Raw genomic sequence first — 7,465 nt, 5'->3', positions numbered from 1 at the left:
GTTTGCAGAGTGTCATTTTCCAGCCGTGGAACCTGGACAACTTCAATGCCTTTCTGATCACTGTGAAATCAGTCTCCCTCAGAAAGCTACCCCAACCCTGACTCCAGCCTCTGGTCCCTCTTTCTCCTTCCTTGTGCTCCAGGCTTTGCCTGTGCTCAGGGCAGAGCAAGGTCCTGGGAACATCAAGGATGGCCAGGGACTCCTGCTCACAAGATGTTGGAGCATCGTAGGGAGGCCCTGAGGGCTCTGTTCCAGTCAGTCTAACTTATCCCCAGGTTGTGAACACTTTAGTGAGTACATCAGAAGCCACTCCTCAGCTCCAGGCTTAAAGCCACAGACTCCTTGGTCCCCTCACTCTCTGGCATTTCCACAGCTGATCAACGCAGTATTCATTGCTGGGTCCACTGTACCCAGGGCTCTCAGTTGTAACAAGTTGTCACAGGACACAGGACCATGCAGCACAGTAGGGAAGCTGAGGCCCCACACCTTCACACTGCCTGTTTGCCTCATTTTCATTCCTGTGTTGTGATCTGAGACCTTCAGGAGTGGCTGCTGATGTCCGTTGGGACTAGGGCAGGAATCTTGAGGAGTGACACAAAGCAGCTATCCCAACAGCTTTGATGGAATCTCATTTCTGCGTAGTCACAAAAAACAAGGTATAGAGTTTTGTGTTTTGAAACAAATAGGCAGTGCTGGGATTTTACCTAAAAGGTACTCAAGAGGGACCTGTGTCCTTCTGCTTCCCAATGAAACTCGAATCACAGAATGTTTAGACAAAACAGTGAGGGACTCTACTTGCTGGGTAGTCCCCAAAGGGTGTCCAGAAGACCATTGAATGTTTGGACATGGCCAGGTTGCTCTGTAGCCCAGGCCCTACTGTGAAGAGGAACCCACAGAGCAGGCTGAAAGACCTTGGGGGAGGGTATTGGAGAGCACAACCTTCCCCTCTTTGTAATGAGCTGGATGCTCTGGACGCTGTGTAGGCTTTCCTTCCTCTGTCTGGAAAGTGATGCATGTTTGTAAAACCCCTTCAGCACAGCNCTGCTTCTCTAGGATTCAGAGCTCTGGAAAGAAACTCCGAGTAACCAGATGATTGAGAAAATGGGCAGATGATAGGCTCCAAGCTCTGCTGGCTACAAGGTGGAGTTTATATCACCTTGCTGGAAAGTTCTAGGAGGCAATCCCCACTTGCCTCTTCTACCTTCTGGTGGGCAAAGCCATGTTCTGTCTGGCCTCACAGGATCTCCCGCTTTGGAAGAATTCTGAATTTGCTAATCTCTCCCTGCTCTTATGGCTTTTCTTGCCAAAGCTGGGCTCGAGGGTAGGGGCTGGAGTATGACTTTCTTTTGGACTTTCTCTCCGAGGCCAGAAGTTGGGATCAGAAGCTCTGGAGCTGAAGTCACTGGGTGTGTAATCCAGCTGAATGTGAGCACTGGGACCCAGATTCCTGGTCTCTGACAGAGCTAGGGGTGCTCCTAATTGCTCAGTCATATCCACAGCTCCTGACTTTGGAGTTTTCCTGAGAATTCGATTCATCAGATTTAGGACCTTCTCTAACCCACTGTGGTCTCCTTTTCACTTAAATTACACTTCCAAGGGCCTTACTTCCAAGTGAGGTCTTATATTACTGTTACACACTGTCATAGTCTGTGGGACACTGTTCCAGGAAGTCCAGCGCCTGTCACACAGTGTGGTCAGTGAGCAGATCTTATCCTGTTTAGTCAGTTATCAGCCTTCTTTGGGGCTCTTGTCCCTGAAGCACAGGGATAGCCAAAGGAAGCGCTATGACAGGGCTCCAGAGAGTGAGGGTCGCCATCAAACAGAGCAGCTGGGCCCCATGAGAAGGGACTGTGGGTAATGGAGAGAGGCCTCAACAGTTAAGAGTGTGAACTGCTCATCCTGAAAACCTGGGTGGGACTTCAGCACTCACCAGGAATTCTCACAACACACAGTAGCTCCACACCCAGATGATCTGCCACCCTCTCCTGGCCTTGAAATGTGTTGCATGCATATGATGCACAGCCAGGCCCACAGAGTAAAAGACTCATACATGCAAAGGAATAGATTAGATTTTAAAAAGAGACTTGTCTATGGGAGGAATGGTCGGAGCACTTGGAGGGGAGAAGTAGCCAAGAAGGAAGCCTCTAGAAACTGGGGTCAAGTGGCTAGAGAAATGGCTCAGTGGTTAAGAACACTGGCTGCTCTTTCAGAGGACCTGAGTTCAAGTCCCAGTATCCACATGGCAGCACACAATATTCTGTACTTCCAGTTCCAGCGGACACCACACCCTCACAACGACATTCAGGCAAAATACCAAAGCACATAGACCAAAAGGAAAGGCAGGAATCCTTAAAAAAGAGTCTGGTACTAAATTTTATGGATGGCAGGAGCAATTAGAAACAAACGATGCTTATGTACATTCAGAGAGTCAGGCCAGCAGCTTGGTATCGTAATACAATCAGGTCAGCATCTTGGTACATTAGGATGGTCAGCTCAGCAGCTTGTTAGCTTAAGGGAGTGAGCCCAGCATCTTGATACCATAAGACATATCAGCAGGTTGGTACCTTAAGCTCAGTTGCTTGGTACCTTGAGAGATTCAGGCCAGCAGCTTGGTACCTTATGTCAGACTGCTAAGCCACTTGGTAGCTTAAGAGAGTCAGTCCAGCATCCTGGTACATTAAGACAGTCAGGTCAGGAACTTGGTATCTTAAGAGAGTCAGGCCAGCAGCTTGGTACCTTAAGACAGTTACCTCAGGAACTGGTTACTTTAAGACAGTCACCTCAGCAGCTTGGTAGTTTAAGAGAATTCAGGTAAAATCCCGGTACCTTAAGTGAGTCAGGCCAGCAGCTTAGTACCTTAAGAGATTCAGGCCAGCAGCTTGGTAGCTTAAGGGAGTCAGCTCAGCAGCTTGATACCATAAGAGATTCAGGCTAGCATCTTGTACATAAGAGAGACAGGCTACCAGCTTGGTATCTTATGAGAGTCAGGCCAGCACCTTGGTAGATTAAGACAGTCAGGCAAGCAATACATCAATAGAGTATTTACATATATAGTACATCAATAGAGTGAGTCTAGAAGCTTGGTACTTTAAGACAGTCAGTCATCTCAGCAGCGTGGGAATTTCAGAGTCAGGTCTGCAGCTTGGTACCCTAAGAGATAAAGGTCAGCTGCTTGGTACCTTAAGAGAGTCCTGCCAGCAGCTTGGTACCTTATTTCAGACAGCTAAGCAGCTTCATATCTTAAGAGAGTCAGTCCAGCCTCCTGGTACATTGAGACAGTCAGCTCAGGATCTTGGTATCATAAGAGATTCAGGCCAGCAGTTTGGTACCTTAAGTGTCAGGCCAGCACGTTGGTATATTAAGACAGTCAGTGCAGCTGCCTTGTAGATTAAGACAGTCAGGCTAGCAGCTTGGTACCTTAAAATATCCAACTCAGCATCTTGGTACCTTATGAGAGTTAGGCTAGCAGCTTGGTACAATAAGAGAATCAGGACAGCAGATTCGAATGTTAAGAGATTCAGGCCAGCAGCTTGTTACCTCAAGACAGTCAGCTCAGGAGTTTGGTACTTTAAGACACTCAGCTCAGCATCTTGGTAGCTTAAGAGATAAAGGCCAGCCTCTTGGTACCTTCAGAGAGTCAGTCCACAGGGTCCCTTTGGACTTTCTTCTTCAGCCAGGAGGGGGAGCTGAATTCCAGACCTCTGTGCACCTTCCCTGCCAGAGGAGAGATTGCCTGCAGAGAGTGCTCTGACCACTGGGACTTAGGAGAGGGATGGACTCCCAGGAGTGCTGACAGAGGCTAACCGAATAACAGGAGGAAGAAACTCCAGGCAGAGACAACTAGAACATCTAACACCGGAGATTATCAGATGGCAAAAGGCAAACATAAGAATCTTACTAATAGAAACCAAGACCACTTGGCATCATCAGAACCCAGTACTCCCACCAAAGTGAGTCCTGGATACCCCAACACACCCAAAAAGCAAGATTCTGGTTTAAAATTATATCTCATGATGCTGGTAGAGGACTTTAAGATGGGCATTAATAACTCATTTAAAGAAATAAAGGAGAAAACTGCTAAACAGGTAGAAGTACTTAAAGAGGAAGCACAAAACTCCCTTAAGGAATTACAGGNAAACACAACCAAACAGGTGATAAACTTGAACAAAACCATCCAAGATCTAAAAATGGAAGTAGAAACAATAAAGAAAGCCCCAAAGGAGACAACTCTGGAGATAGAAATCCTAGGAAAGAAATCAGGAAACACAGATGTGAGCATCAGCAACAGAATACAAGAGATGGAAGAGAGAATCTCAGGTGCAGAAAATTCCATAGAGAACATGGACACAACAGAAAAGATAATGCAAAATACAAAGAGATCTTAACTCAAAACATCCAGGAAATTCAGGACACAATGGGAAGACCAAACCTAAGGGTAATAGATATACATTAGAATGAAGATTTTCAACTTAAAGGGCCAGCAAATATCTTCAACAAAATTATAGAACACGTCTCATATCTAAAGAAAGAGATGCCCATGAACATACAAGAAGCCTGCAGAACTCCAAATAGTCTGGACCAGAAAAGAAATTCCTTCCAACACATAAGAATCAGAACAACAAATGCACTAAATAAAGATAGAATATTAAAAGCAGTAAGGGGGAAAGGTCAAGTAACATATAAAGGCAGACCTATTAGAATTACACCAGAATTCTCACCAGAGACTATGAAAACCAGAAGATCATGGACTTATGTTATACAGACCCTAAGAGAACACAAACGCCAGCCCAGGCTACTATACCCAGCAAAACTCTCAATTACTATAGATGGAGAAACCAAAGTATCCCATGACAAAACCAAATTCACACAATATCTTTCTATGAATCCAGCCCTTCAAAGGATAATAAAGGAAAAACACGAAAACAAGGAGAAAAATTATGCCCTAGAAAAAGCAAAAAGTAATCCTTCAACAAACCTAAAAGAAGATAGCCACAAGAACAGAATCCCAACTCTAACAGCAAAATTAACAGGAAGCAGCAATTACTTTTCTCTAATATCTCTTAATATCAATGGACTCAATTTCCCAATAAAAAGACAGACTAACAGACTGCCTACACAAAGAGGACTCAACATTTTACTGCATACAGGAAACCCACCTCAGGGAAAAAGACAGACACTACCTCAGAGTAAAAGGCTGGAAAACAATTTTCCAAGCAAATGGTCTGAAGAAACAAACTGGAGTAGCCATTCTACTAATGAATAAAATAGACTTCCAACCCAAAGTTATTAAAATAGACAAGGAGGGACACTTCATACTCATCAAAGGTAAAATCTTCCAAGATGACCTCTGAATTCTGAATATCTGTGCTCCAAATGCAAGGGCAGCCACATTCATTAAAGAAACTATAGTAAAGATCAAAGCACACATTGCACCTCACACAGTAATAGTGGGAGACTTTAACACCCCACTCTCAGACAGATCCTGGAAACAGAAACTAAGCAGAGACACATTGAAACTAACATAAGTTATGAAACAAATTGATTTAACAAGCACAATTTGCAAAACACATGAAACTCAAGAAAAAGGAAGACCAAAGTGTTGATACTTTGTTCCTTTTTATAATGGAAAACAAAACACCCATGGAAGGAGCTACAGACACAAAGTGCAGAGCTGAGATGGAAGGACCATCCGGAGACTGCGCCACTTGGGGATCCATCCCATATACAATCATCAAACCCAGACACTATTGCATATGCCAGAAAGATTTTGCTGACAGGATCCAGATATAGCTATATCTTGTGAGGCTATGCTAGTGTCTGGCAAATACAGAAGTGGACGCTCATAGTCATCTATTAAATGGAACACAGAACCCCCAATGGAGGATCTAGAGAAAGTCCCCAAGGAACTAAAGGGGTCTGCAACCCTATAGGAGAAACAATATGAACTAACCAGTACCCCCGAGAGCTTGTGTCTCTAGCTGCATATGAGCAGATGATGGCCTAGTAGGCCATTAATAGGATTAGAGGGCCTTGGTCTTATCAAGATTATATGACCCAGTACAGGGGAATGCCAGGGCCAGGAAGTAGGAGTGGGTGGGTTGGGGAGCAGGGAGGGTGTAGAGTATAGGGAACTTTTGGGCTAGAAATAACAGAATAGTGGCTATTTCACTTGTGATAAGAGAGAGAGAGAGAGAGAGAGAGAGAGAGAGAGAGAGAGAGAGAGGCCAGCATCAGCATCTTGGGCTTAAGATTTTAAGATTCAGGCCAGCAGTGTGGTAACATAAGAGTCTGACCAGCAACTTGGTAGCTTAAGAGAGTCAGGCCAGCAGCTTGGTAGCTTAAGACAGTCAGGGCAGCAGATTGGAAACTTAAGAGAGTCAGCTCAGGAACTTGGTAGCTTAAATGGGTCAGGCTAGCTGCTTGGTACACTAAGAGAAACAGGCCACCACCTTCAAATGTTAAAAGATTCAGGCCAGCAGGTTGGTACCTCACAACAGTTAGCTCAGGACCTTGGTACTTTAAGACAGTCAGTTCAGCAGCATGGTAGTTAAGAGGTGTTGGGGTCTCCCACCTCCACTAACCACTCTCCCTCTATTGCACCCCCTACAGGCGCACAGAATTGCTACTGAGAAGACCTCCCCAGATCTCCCAGAATGCAGCATCGTCAGACCGCCCTACGTCATCACCACCCACTATCGCTCGGACCAACTACTAACTTCGTCTCTGCCCATGGTCCTCAGATCCGCCTACCGGATACACATCTCCGCTCATGATCGGACCGCACGGCAGAGAGAGTTTTTCAAAGGGACTCAAGGGCAGGCTGAAAACCCTTCCTCGTTTTTAAGAAAGTCCGATTAATAAAAATCATGCTCTGATCAGCAGACCGACAGGGCATTCATTTTCCTTTCGCATCCTCTTTCAGGATGTTCAAGCTCTTCAGTACGAACCCAGTCCAAAGCATTTCTGCCCACGCAGAAATGCACAAAGAGGGTCAGGCCAGCAGCTTGGTAGATTCTGACAGTCCTGCCAGCAGCTTGGTAGCTTCAGAAAGTTAGGCCAGCAGCTGTGTAGCTTAAGACGGTCTGGGCAGCAGATTGGTAGATTAAGAGGGTCCAGGCAGCAGTTTGGTACCTTAAGAAAGTCAGTTCATCAGTTTGGTAGCTTAACACAGTCAGTTCATCAGCTTGGTAGCTTAAGAGAGTCCAGCCAAAATCCTTTTACCTTAAGACAGTCAGCTCAGCATCTTGGTATCTTAACACATTCAGCTCAGAAGCCTGGTAACTTAAGAGAGTCAGGCCAGCAGCTTGGAAGCTTTTGACAGTCTGGGCAGCAGCTTGGTAGTTTAAGAGGGTCCAAACAGAAGCTTGGTAGCTTAAGTGATTCAGGCCAGCAGCCTATACATCATTTACAGACTGAAAAACATTCAATACCGCTGTCAACTCTGCTAACTGAGCTGAAAGCCCAG

The 7,465-nt window shown here is 45.5% G+C and overlaps 1 pseudogene; it reads right to left on the bottom strand.

Annotated features, from left to right (window-relative positions):
• Positions 1-351: 351 nt before the first annotated feature.
• Positions 352-7,465, bottom strand: part of LOC110313821 — a 22,297-nt pseudogene continuing 15,183 nt past the window's right edge.

This window comes from Mus pahari, chromosome X, assembly GCF_900095145.1.
Source record: "Mus pahari chromosome X, PAHARI_EIJ_v1.1, whole genome shotgun sequence".
In the NCBI taxonomy this organism is placed as follows: domain Eukaryota; kingdom Metazoa; phylum Chordata; class Mammalia; order Rodentia; family Muridae; genus Mus; species Mus pahari.
The sequence above is the reverse complement of the archived record's forward strand: the minus strand, read 5'-3'. Positions and strand labels throughout refer to the sequence as shown.